Genomic DNA, 12,466 nt, shown 5'->3' on the forward strand with positions numbered 1-12,466 from the left:
TTCTTGCACACTTCACTGAATAATTGCCATTAGTTCAATATCACCCATTTCTCCTGTATCTGATACTTCACAACTTTGGAGTGGCGACTTTGGGCTCTCTTCCTCTTTGCTTCCCTTGCTCTTTTCAGTGCTCGTGGCTCATCTGGGACAGGCAGAACCATGTTGTTGTTTGTAGTCCCAGAGCCCCGAAGGAGGATTTTTTGGGAGCTAGTCATGACCGCAAACCTTGAGGCCTCTGAGTGACCCCATTTGTAATCCAGGGATGTTCTCAGAACTTTCTAGGCCATAAGACACCCGGATACATCCCTGAGCTGATGACTGCCCAGCCAGTGGCTGCTGTTGGATAACTGAGTTCACCTCACGGCTCTGCCTGTAGGAATATGGGATTGTTCATACAGATGACTGCTCTTGTGGTGAGCAAGGCTCTTTTTGGAATGGCCAGTGCATCAGAAGATCTCCTCTCCTCTCTCTCCCCTCCCACTGACCTTCCCCAATGTGTCCTTGACTAAATATGTAGTGCTTGCACACAAAAGGAAGGAATTTAGGAGTGTGTGAAGTACTTGCAATTAAATGTCACGCCAGCCACATGTGGTTTTGCTGCTCCAAATTCAGCTCAAATAAATGGAAAGGATTACAAAATGAGGGAACAACTTGGGTCAACCTGGAGTGTTAAACAAAATATGTTTTCCTTTAGTAGCATCCAGGAGTGTGTGGTGCATTTTGCCAAAGGGAGAAGACAGTGTGGAGTCTAAGTCAGGGGCTCAGGTGAGGTTTAACCTAACAGGTCTAACTAAGTTGCTTCATGAGCCTTGATGGTTCTGGTGCTTGAAATTAGTTTCTCCCAGCTTTATTTGGCCTGTGCTGCTGCAGAGAAGGGAATGTTTTCTATGCCTGCTGTGACAGGACAAGGAGGCATGAAGGTAGGAGTTAGAAGTGAGGTCATGGCTCAGGCTCACTAAAGGGAAATCAGGCAGAGGATTCATGTTCACATTGAGCCTTCACTAAGCCAGGCTTAGGGGGCTCTCAGGTCTTTAAGATATTTAAGAATATTTTTTCATGCTGAACCATACAATCAATGCGATGTCCCCATATGTCAGGTTTTATTTCTACCTCTCCTAGGGAGATGAGTGGTTTCTCACTGAACTCACATCTCTGACATTCCTGTGATCAAGAAATCAATTTAATCTCCCGATGAGGAAATCTTCCACTGGTTTTAAATGGGAATTGCTCTGTCCTGGTAGAACTGCTCCACTTATTTTGTGAGCCAAAAAGCTCCAGCAAACCTGACACAGCTCTGTTGTCTTCTCGGAGGGGTTTGGTGGCATTAACTGATGGAGGAAGGATGTGTGCCTTTTCCTGAAAAGCTAAGGAGAATTATTTGCTCTCTCTATCACCAATGCCATTGCCTTTCCCAGTCAACTACTGCCAGCTGTGGAAGGCACATTCCCTCCTGCCAGCCACTCATTGTGCTTTTGCAGTAGGAAGAGGGGGGATGAAAGAAGGGGGGATCTTAATTGAAAAAATAGGCCTGGGGCTTCAGGGACATAACAAAGTCAGTGGGAGTGTGTGAACAGCAATTTATTTTGTCAGTTCAAGTTACAGTCTTTCTGACATGTGAAAATTGCAGATGCCAGTTTCTCAATGTGTCACTGTGACACACAGCATCCCAAATAAATAATGAAACTCTGGACTTGGTTTTCAGAGCTTCGGAAAGCCCGAAGAAATGGGATATAAAAATTGACAGATAAATTGAGAGAGTTTTCTTTGACTTACAGGGCATGATCTTAGTTCAGCCTCTCACAAGATGATCTTCATACCTTTCATTGCTTCAGCAGAGTGTTCCTTTCCTCAGTGTGGTCTTCACAGAGTTTATGGCCTTCACAGCCTCTTTGGGCTTTGAAAATGGAGCTGTTTTCATGAAGAATCAAACAAACCTTTTCCCTTGAAACTGCAGAAGATTGGATAACGTGCGGCTGAAGTGTTGATCTGAGACTGAGTAGATCACTAAAGCAACTTGTTAAGGCTAGGGTCCAATTAGGAAATTACCTGTTATCCTGACTGCCTACAAGCCTTTTAAATGTTCCATTGTTCTTCACCTGCTAAATTGGAGTGATGATGATATTTAAATCTCCTGTGTTTTCTGACTTAGTTTAAATCTTTTAGAAGGGGCTTTCCTTTCCATGTATTTCTACAGCGCTTAATATAACTTGGTTCAGCCTTTATTATGGTATCCATTTATTATAGCAGTAAAATCTCATTTTGTGCAGATCAAGTAGTTTCTATTAATGTTTGTTCATTGAGCTTACAGAAGTAGACAAATGGCCATTAATGATCAGGGGACCAAGTCAGAAGCATGAAGAGTTTATTAAAAGTTCAATTAGAAAGAAACTGTTCTGCAGAGACCTTTAGCAAGAGCCTGAGTGGCAGCAAAGACATTAGAAATCCTTAATAACATGGCAAAGATGTGAATGGTTTCCTATCCCATTTCCCCAGTTAATCTGGTTTAGTCAGCAGGGTAGTCAGACAGAATGTGTAATTTCTGATGAAATCCTGAAAAATTAGGCTTGTTTTATCTAAGGGGGAAAAAAAAAGGAAAAAGGAATATGACAAGACTTCAAATGCATAAAAGGCTTGTAGATGCAAGAAAAAACGTGTTATCTTTGGAGAAGAAGAACAGGGCAGGAAGCTGCAAATTTAAATTGCAAGGAGGTCTGTGTCCAGAAGCTGAAGGAGGCATCACCAAGAGCAGTGAGGGTGAGAGCTGGTGCTTTACCTGCAGCCCATGGTCCTGGCAGGCTGGCATGAAAGGGAAGGTACTGTCCAGCCAAGCCTTGCTCTAAAGCAGCATCTTAAAGAGAAATGTACAGTATTTTTTGCACAGTATTTCAAGAGGCTGAAAGTCAGTGCAGGCAGGAAGGTTCATCTGGGTTCATGACTTTGGAGGAACTGTTAAGCTGGCACTTCTCACCAGCAGGTAGGTTGTGCCCTGGAGTGTTTGCTGGTGAAAGAGGATCCTCCTGCTCGTGGAACAGGACATTACCTTCAGCTGCACTGCTCTGTCTTGTCATGTAAACTTAAAAATAGGGGACAGATCCTCAGGAATTCAAAGCCAAACTGCCCTTCTTATGCAGCAGCCAGGGACAAAAGTAGAAATGTGAAGCAAGCTGGAGAAGGATGAGCGCCTGGTGACAGATGGGCGAGCTCAGTCCGTACACTTCCCAGGACGTGGTTAAATCTGAGTTCTTCTCCATGGAAAAGCATCAGTGGACTTTGCACCAGTTCTCTGAAGGGAAGCACTGCACTGCCCTCCTCACACTTTGGAGACAACCCTCTCTGCTTCCTTGGGAACTATGGAAAGGAGCTGAATTAGGCTGCAAAGACTTTGACTTCATCCACAGCTGCCCTGGTCACACTCTTCTGGGAGCTTCCCTGGCTGCACAGACTCAGAGAGAGCTGATGCAGTTCCTTGAGAGCCCACTTACCCTGATCTTAGCTCAGTGCTTGTCTGTCCTCTCAGAACATGCGTCACTGCACACGGTAATTACGAGGAGAGCTAAACTGCCAGGGAAGGATGATTGCATCATTAAGACACTGGAACAGGAATAACTAATTCTGCTCTTAACTCTTCATGTAGCCCTGGTTATGACGCTGAAGACCAGTTTTCTCATCTAAAAGGAATTTTTTATCCCTACCTTTTTCATTCTATTTTATTGTATAATGTTGCTGTGTCAATTATGTTTTGAAGGGACAGAGCTGTAAGGAAGTTTTGTCTATGGTACCACTTGTGAGGATTACATTCAAACTGGGATTTGTGCTAAAACTAGAAGTGTCTTGCCTTAAGAATATTAATGTCAATAATGATGTTTGCAATAAAAAACATCTACAAGGGTTTGGGAGATTAATCACAACAGAAACATCTAACAGAAAACCTGTAGTGAACAGTAGAACCTGGTCCATTCTCTGTGTGAATTTGCAACCCTGACATCTCTTACTGAGTATTCTGGCAAGCTCAAAGCACTTTCAAGGAAAGATTTAACAGCCAAGCTAGAGCACACATCTCATGTTGCTTTTAGTTTATTATTATTGCAAAATGCACTATTGAACACTTACGAGTGCATCACAAAATAAAATGCTGGGGAATTACAAATGAATTTTGCTCTTAAGATGAATGAGTCTGTGATTTAGAAGCTTTGACATCAATAGCACTGATGCTTTCATAGTAAAAAGGGCTGCAGTTGTCAGATTTTCCTTCTACTTTGGAAGTTTTAGCGCAATTTTTAGAAAGTAAGTTTTGGTGAGATTCTTATTAATCCTTTTCCCAAAAGTTCAGCTAGCTATGAAATAAGAGTGGCTTTGTACTTTTTCATCCTTGCTTATTTTCCCTGTTCTAGATCTAACATTTTTTTATGAAGTCAACTTTTTTCTACCTCTGCTTCTTCCTCCCACACCCCACCTCTCATGGATGAAATTCTACAGACCCCTGGGACCCTGTTGCCCATCAATTCCCTTGGCACAAACTCCTTTGTCCAAGGAAGCTCCATTTTTGTGTGTGTCACATCATAAAAAAACCTATTTGAGTTATGCAAAACTGTCACAGCTCAGGAGCCAAGTAATTCCTTTCAAATTCACACTGCAAAACAATAGGGTGGGTTTTTATTTAAATATTTCAGACAATGCTTTTATCAAAATGGGTCATTCTTCTGTCCAATCAGCGTGTGCTCCTGGCCACGACTGGTTCTAGGTGCAAGAACTGCTGCAGTGGGCAGTAATGGATTAAATTTGTCCACTGTGAAAGATTCTTCCTTAATTGCATTAGTTTGAGGTTTATTTTATGCTTGAAATGTGGCGCTGAGCCAAAGAGACCACAATCCACCTTCCTTTCCAAGGTCCGAGCACCAAGCAGTATCCCTTTACAAGAAGGGTGCTTAAGTGCTTTTCTGAATCAAAGCCTGAGTCAGTGCTTTAATGTACTCTGTTCATGCTTGGAAATGGCTTATATTCCACTGAGCAAATTTCCTTTAAAGAAGCTAAGCCTACTACAGTGTCTGAAGAATTCAATGTCACACTGAAAACTTATCCCCCAGATCTGTGTCCAAAGAGATCCTGCTTAATGGATGCTGCCTATTGCTTACTGCCATGCAGCATTCCTGCTCCAAGCACTGAAACAGTCTGTTCTCTCTCCAAGCAATGTGACAAATTTTTCTCTGGTCACCTCTGGTGTTTTACATTTATATTCAGGGTTCTAGGGAAGGTCACTCCAGTGGAGCACCAGTAGCACCTCCATATCTGTGATCTCATGAATAGATTTTTGAGCCTGGCTTTAAGGCAGGAGCATGGTAGGACTCAGATTATCCAGCAGGAAGTTTAGGCAGCTGTTTCATGGAGGAGTAATAGAATATGTGGAGTTGGAAGAACCCATTAAGATCATTCAGTCCAACTTTCTGCTCCTCCCAGGACTGCCTAGGGGAGTCATAGAATAATTTAATAATTTGGGTTGGAAAGACCCTCCAAGACCATCTTGTTCCAGCCTCTGCCACAGTCAGGGACACCTTCCTCTATCTCAGGCTGCTCCAACCCTATCCAGCCTGGCCTTGGACACTTGCAGGGATGGGATAGCCACAGCTTCTCTGGGCACCCTCTGTCAGGGCCTCACCACCCTCACAGGAAAGAATTTATTCCTAATTCCTAATCTAAACCTCCCCTCTGTCAGTTTTGAAGCCATTTCCCTTGTCTTGTCACTACATGCTCTCATCAGTAGTCTTTCTCCATCTTTCTTGTTGGCTTCCTTCAGGTAACAGCGTCATCCAAGATGCTTCTTGACCCTTGGGCAGGGCTAGTGCTGTGGGGACCCTGTTCCAGGGACCAACCACTTTTTCCCTAATGTCTGCTCTGAACTTCCCCAGACGCAGCTCCACTGCCTTTCCTCTTGCTGGTCCCCAGAGGGGGGATCAGCAGCTCCTGCTCTGCCCTCGAGGGAGGTGTGGGCTGCCCTGAGACACCCCTTGCCCTTTGTCACTTCTCTTTCAGAGCCCTGGGCCTTGTTTTCCTTTCCCCAAGTCAGAAGCAGGTGCCTGACCTGCCTATATACTTTCTTGTGGTTCATTTCCAGCCTTACTGCTGACTGCTGCTTCCCTGTCAGAGCTCGAAGAAGATTCATCCCAGGCTGGCTGGGCTATTTTAAGGCAGGCTTCTATGTATCTGCACGAGCCCGTGTGCTTCAATTAGCTTTTGTCTGGCCTGAGCTGTTTTTGTTATCACCCTCGTTTTGCTGATAAAGCAGGAACATTTTTAGAGGTGATTTTTTTCCCCCTCTGCAGGAGCCCTGGGATGGATGGGAATGAACTTTGTCAGGTGCTCAGAGTAAAAGAAATTGTCTGGATACCTGGCTTCTCTGTCCTGACAAACCACTCAGGGGCCTTGTGTCTCGGGTTGTTCCCTCTGCAAAGCAAGGCTAATATTTATTTCCATTATATATATTAATAGCACTTAGTAACTTTGAACAAGGTCAGGCCTTCGCTGCATTACACACTGTGCTAAGACATGCATAAATTAGTGCCTCTCTGTGCCTCCTTCGAAGGAGAGATGTCAGAATGCAGTGCCTGAGAGGCAAGAAATGATCCATAATGCCTGATGTATTCTAGGGCTCTGTCCTGACACTGTGGCTCATCCCAAGGAGTGCATTATGGGCAAGAGATAACTTGGGCTGGCCTTTCATAATTTGATTATCCTATTTCAGGTTTAATACCCCAGATAAGTATCTGTGACTAAAGGGAGGCAATGGCTGAGAAACCTCTGTAAAGTTTTGCTGCTGGAGTCATAAAGAGAGAATAAAGCAGGACTGCCAAAGTATGGGCACCTCCAGCACAGCTGACACAGGTTTTGTCTAGATTTAGGCCTCTCATTTTCATCAGTGCCTTAGTCAGAGGAACCACTCTCCAGATGATCCCACACTCCTTCAAGTTCAGAGCAGCATCTCTCTGAATTGACAGATCAGCAGACAACAACTCTGTGAACTTCCAGTATGAATTCATAAATAGTCTGTCTCCAACCACCATTAATGCATCCCAGATTTAGGGCTGCCTGACAAATCATGTTCTCCCATTGCCACCATGACTTTGTTCTACACTTCAACTTTGAAAACCATGAAAAATAAATAATAGTTTGGAACGTCTGGTTGTTAAATCATCGCAAGCTCCTACTGGGGATTCACAGTGACACCATGATTGCCAATGTTTATTAAACTGCTTTACAGGGCTCAGTTATTCTGGTGGGACCCAGTCATGTGAGTGCAGCAGGGATATGTTGGGGTAGCATTGCTGAGGTTCTGGAGATGGGAGTTTGGGTATTATTTTTTTGGATTTTTCTGCAAATGAATCTTACTGAGTGCGTCCTGCTACTACCATGCCCATATATTTTGGTTTCATACTTGGAAGCAGGAGTTAAGGGTCAGGGTGGGGAATGATGGTGGTTAGATAACTGTTGGTGACAACCAGAGTGCATTTTGTCCCGGGCTAACCTGAGCTGGAGTGGGATGGGTGCTTGTCTCTGAAGTATTAAAGCAGGAATTGTTAGCACTTGGTGAAAAAAGTGACATCGGAGCAAAACTGTGGTACATTCTCATCCTCTCTAAGGTGTAGAGGTGGAGCTGCAAAAACCAGTGTAGCAGCAGATCTAAAGCCTTGTGTCAGCAGGACTCAGAGAGACTGACACCAACACCAAAGGGTGTTGTAAGTAGAACTGAAGTGGTTGTCAGGGGCAAGCTCTAAAACAATGAATTTGAGAATAGCAGCACCGTGTGGAGAGTTACATCTTAATCCTATATGAAAAGGTACAAAATCATTCATGAAACAAAGGCCAATTTGTGAGAGGGCAGCCAGTTGCTGAATGGTGATATTCTCAAAGTAGGTTTAATGTAAAATTAGTCAGAAGTCTAAAATCTGTGGTGATTTAAATATTCTACTGGTTTTCCATACATCTTTTTGTTCTAGAACCCCATTTTATAAAGTTTGAACATGAGAAAGCACTGAGTACATTTTGAGAGAGGCTGGCTCATCATACAGGGCAATACTTGGGGAGAAAAAAAGGAAAATCATCCACAGCCTTCATTCCAAGAGAGTCTAGACATTAAGCCACTGCATAGAAAGCTATTGGAAATTCAAGGATTTCCTTACAAGTACTTGCATCTTTCTTTCCTGGCTTCTTCTGGAAGCTGCAAGGAGGTCCATTGACTTTTTGGAGATCCGTAGTGCCACATAAATTAGGTGGAGAGACTCCATGGGAAGTAGGCCAAAGAGAAAGATAGTCCTTAAATACATTATCTCTTTCACTCTTCTGCTTTATACTCTTCTCCCCATGGCAACTGTATTTAGTCAAATATGCTTTGAAATAAGTTGGATTGCCAAAAAAAGTAGGATTAACTGCCAGAAAATAGTTATGTTTTCATTCTCCATTCTGTGTGAAATAATACAGCAGAGTTAGTAAATATGAGCATCATGTTATTTCCAGTGTTGTTGCAGTGACTTCAGAAACCACCTCAAATTGTTTTGCCTATCTCTGTAAATTATGAGGTGACAACAACACCAAAGAAACAGCGAAGCAGGCAGAAGGTCCTGTGGAGCAGTTGGAATACTCAGTCTATTTTAGAGCTGGTGATTGTTTGGATGCAGGAACACATGGAAATAAACCCTGACTGTACAGCTGGTACCCATGGAAAGTGCTGTGGAACAGAAATAGGAGAGTCACAAGTGAGGTGTCCATGGCTGGTGTAGAGCAAGGACTGTCCATGCCTGAGAGGAATGTCACTGCAAAGGTGATTTTCCTGTCTCCCATTTCAGGGTTTAGGGGTGTCGAGTATGGCTGTCTGATTGTTCATGTTGGCCAGCTCCCAGCTGCTTTTTGAAGATATTTATTTTTGTAACTGTTGCATTTATCAGGGTGGATTAGCCAAGTCTGTTGACTTCAGTTTTTTGGCACAGGCTGTCAGAAATTATTTTAGCAATGCTCTGCCCTGAACAAAGTGCATTTACTTTTCAACCTCTGCTCTTACTTCCAAGCAATGAGCTACTGAGGGTTTCATTTATAGTCAAACATTCAGTGGAGTTCCTATCCACGGCTCTTTGTTGTACATTGGATTTCTGTTTGTGGAAACCAAAGGGAAGGAGAAAGGAACATCTCCACCTAATGGCTTCTGGCTACCAGTAAATGGTGGCAATTCCACAAGGAGGTATAAAGCACAGGAGGATGTTTTCAGAGAAGTAATAAATTTGCTGGGATAGTCACAAGGAGTGCCAGCATCACTTGAGAGAGGAACTTGTGGGCATTTCTTTTGTTCCATCTCAGGCATCATCTTCACAAAGGCTTGAATACACAGGCCAAATGCTCTGCCCAGCAGATTTACCATTTTCCAGCACCAAAGGGTTGGATCCTTCCTCTGCAAAGTGTTTATGGTGATATCATGCTTTATTTTCAGTGGTTTAGGGTACTAAAATATCATACCTTTTGTTGGATAAGCTCATTGGCCTTTGAGAGTACCTTCAGGGCTGTGAAGAAGTTTTAATGGAATGTATTGCCCTTCATGTTGGACAAGGTAAGGAAGAATTGATTCTGAATTGAATGCTCGGTGTTTAAGAGACTTTAATCAGAAACTGAATATCCAGCAAAAAGTTCCTTAATTTTCTCTCCCAGAACTCGGACTAACCTTTGTATCCATATGTAGCTTTAAAGGAAAGGCAACAACTAACAGCAGAGAGGTTTTTCACTCACCTGAATTAGTTTGCTCATTCCCATAATATTCTTCTTGAATGTCACCGCAACCTCTGTGCTGCCACCCCCAAACCTGATCTCGTCACTCACTTCAAAGATGCAATTCCCTGCCAAATGCCTCACCTTCATCCATCTCAATCTAAACTCAGCAAAATGACCTCTCAAAAAGTACTCTACAGAGGCACTCTTTAATCAACATCTGTTTAGAGCTTTCCCCGTTAACTTCACATAGGCAGATTGTTTTCCATAATTAGGCACAGATAGGCTGTGATATAACCAGCTGACATATAGAATACATATTCATTTCTCCCGCTGACTCCTTGAAGGATCTGAGTAATGCACAAGAAACACCTAGTGCATTTAATACTAGTCTCAAGAGCTTCAGACTTGTCTAAGAGAGTCGCTGAAGCACTCCAGGTAAAACTCATGTCTTGTTAAATGAGAGGCTTAGGACAGTGTGATGCTCTTGATGAACTGAGAGGCTGTATTTAGATAAGAAATGGAGAGCAACTGGGAGCTCGTGTCTCCTTATTTTCCTTTGCTGAGTGGGCTATAAGGGGCAGAAATGTTCTTTCGGGGCAAGAAGATGGTGACATTAATAGAGCTGGCCGTGCAAAGAGTTTGCAGTTACAGCCCTGAACAGCTATTTAGAGCTCTGTGCTGTGGGCTTTGCCTGGTCTCTATTGTCTGAGGCCCTTTGCAGAGACTGGTTCAGACAAACACTTAACCAAACGATTTAAGTTCTTCATATGTAAAATACCCGTTAAGCTCTTTCTACTAAACGTGACCTTGATCTCTTGGTGCTGCAGCTCCCCAGTGAAAAATGGAAATCCGATAACAGCTTTATCAGTCTGAAAACTCCCAGCAGTCCCGTGCTACTATTTCTCATGTAACATAACAAAACATATCTATAAACGTGATAGTATTTACTGGCTTGATTCTGCCCTTTTCTCTTCGGTGAAATTAAATAACAGCCAGCTCCAGGGGCAGCCTGATTGATTTCAGTGAAACTAATGCTACTACTCAACAAGACTGAGGGCAGAAGGAGCCGAGTCAGGCACCGAGCAGGTTTTGTTATTCTCCTGTTACTGCCACAGAGCTCTGGTTATTTTGAGAGAGCCTGTCCATATTTTCTCTTTCGCTGTCTCCTCCTGATCTTTTTGCCTTTTCTCAGCTTCACACAATAGTCTCAAATCTTATCAATTGACTGCCAGCTTTAAAAATCTCCTACTTCTGGAATTTTCAGGTTCCCCTCAAGTGAGCATTTAATGCCACTGTGTCTCCAAACCATCTGCTATTACTGGGGAAAAAAACACCACAAAACACTTTAAAAACTGACAGCTGACTTTCAGAAGTCTTTAGTAATTGCAGCCCCAGCTGAAATTATTGAGACTAAATAGCCTGAATTGTTTTAGAAAGTCAGGGCACAAGCTGCATTCTGCTACCTCCAGCCCCATAATTTTCTACTCTTTTCAATGTGTTATTGTTGAAGGTATCAGAGTTTGAAGGTGATTAAAACTCAATAGTTGATTTGGTCCTTAGCATATTGTTTTCAAACATTTCCAGCAGAAGTAAATGCTTAAATCCCATTAAATTGGAGGCTAAGTGCCTTAGGTTTCTTTACAAATCCTTCTGGTAGGCATCAGATATCAAACAGACAAAACAAAAAAATTAAGTTGAAGCCAGGGTATTTTTCTTTCCCTATGGGGAAAAGGGCATCTATTATGCAATGAATCTTTTGTAATGGTTTGGTGGCTTTAACAAAATCCATTTTACTTCATTGTCCTTTTATTTTACATAATATCCATAAAATGGCAATGCAGAAGAAGTTATTACTGATCAAAACAATTAGGATAAAGCTCTTGAGTTAGAATAATGTTACACAAAAAAATGACCTTTTTGGGCCAGAACAACTTTCTCAGGGACTGCATTCTACATGAAAGGGTAGGACTTGTCTTGCAGCCCTTTAAAACAGATTTTGTCTGTTGTCTCTGTAGAAGAAACAAAAATAATTTAAAAAATATTAGAAAAAAGGAACTGGTTTATTTCCCCTCACACTGTAATTAATGCCCATCGTGTTGCAAAATAGCAGAGCAAATGTTACAAGACAGGTAAAGCTTAATCCTACCATGATCATAGGGGATGCTGGGAACTCTAGTAAAGTGAAATTTTATGAAATTCCAACAACTGAATAATCTTTTTTGACATTAGGCCAAGGAAGACCTGAAACAGGATCTGTTTGGGAGACCCTGTTCTCTGAATTTCAGAGAGGACTTCCAGCCAGGTGCAGGTGTGTACCCAAATATACCAAGTCGCAAGGAGGCTTAAAGTTTTCCAGAGTGAAGAAAGAACTTATAAACCTGTAGATCATATAACTGGTTTTATCTTGTAGTGGACAAGCCTTCCATAGGTCAGTCTCTGTGCTGCAGAGGGCACATTTAAGGTCAACAAAGTCCGTGCCACAGTTCTCATGGATTTCTACTGGGAGCCTGACATTCATTTGCCTTTGATTGCTGGCCCTCAGTTTCCAGTGACTGTAACCACCCCTCTTCACTAAAATCCCTGCAGTGTCCCCTGTGGGCTGTCCTGTTCCCTGCTAAAACTCTACATTTGCAAGTAATTTAATCTTCTAAAAATTATACCTCTGATGAGGAGGATTCTTGTTCTCCCTCCTAAGCTGAAACACAAAAGAGCATTAGATAAT

The sequence above is a fragment of the Passer domesticus genome, chromosome 18, assembly GCF_036417665.1.
Source record: "Passer domesticus isolate bPasDom1 chromosome 18, bPasDom1.hap1, whole genome shotgun sequence".
In the NCBI taxonomy this organism is placed as follows: Eukaryota; Metazoa; Chordata; class Aves; order Passeriformes; family Passeridae; genus Passer; species Passer domesticus.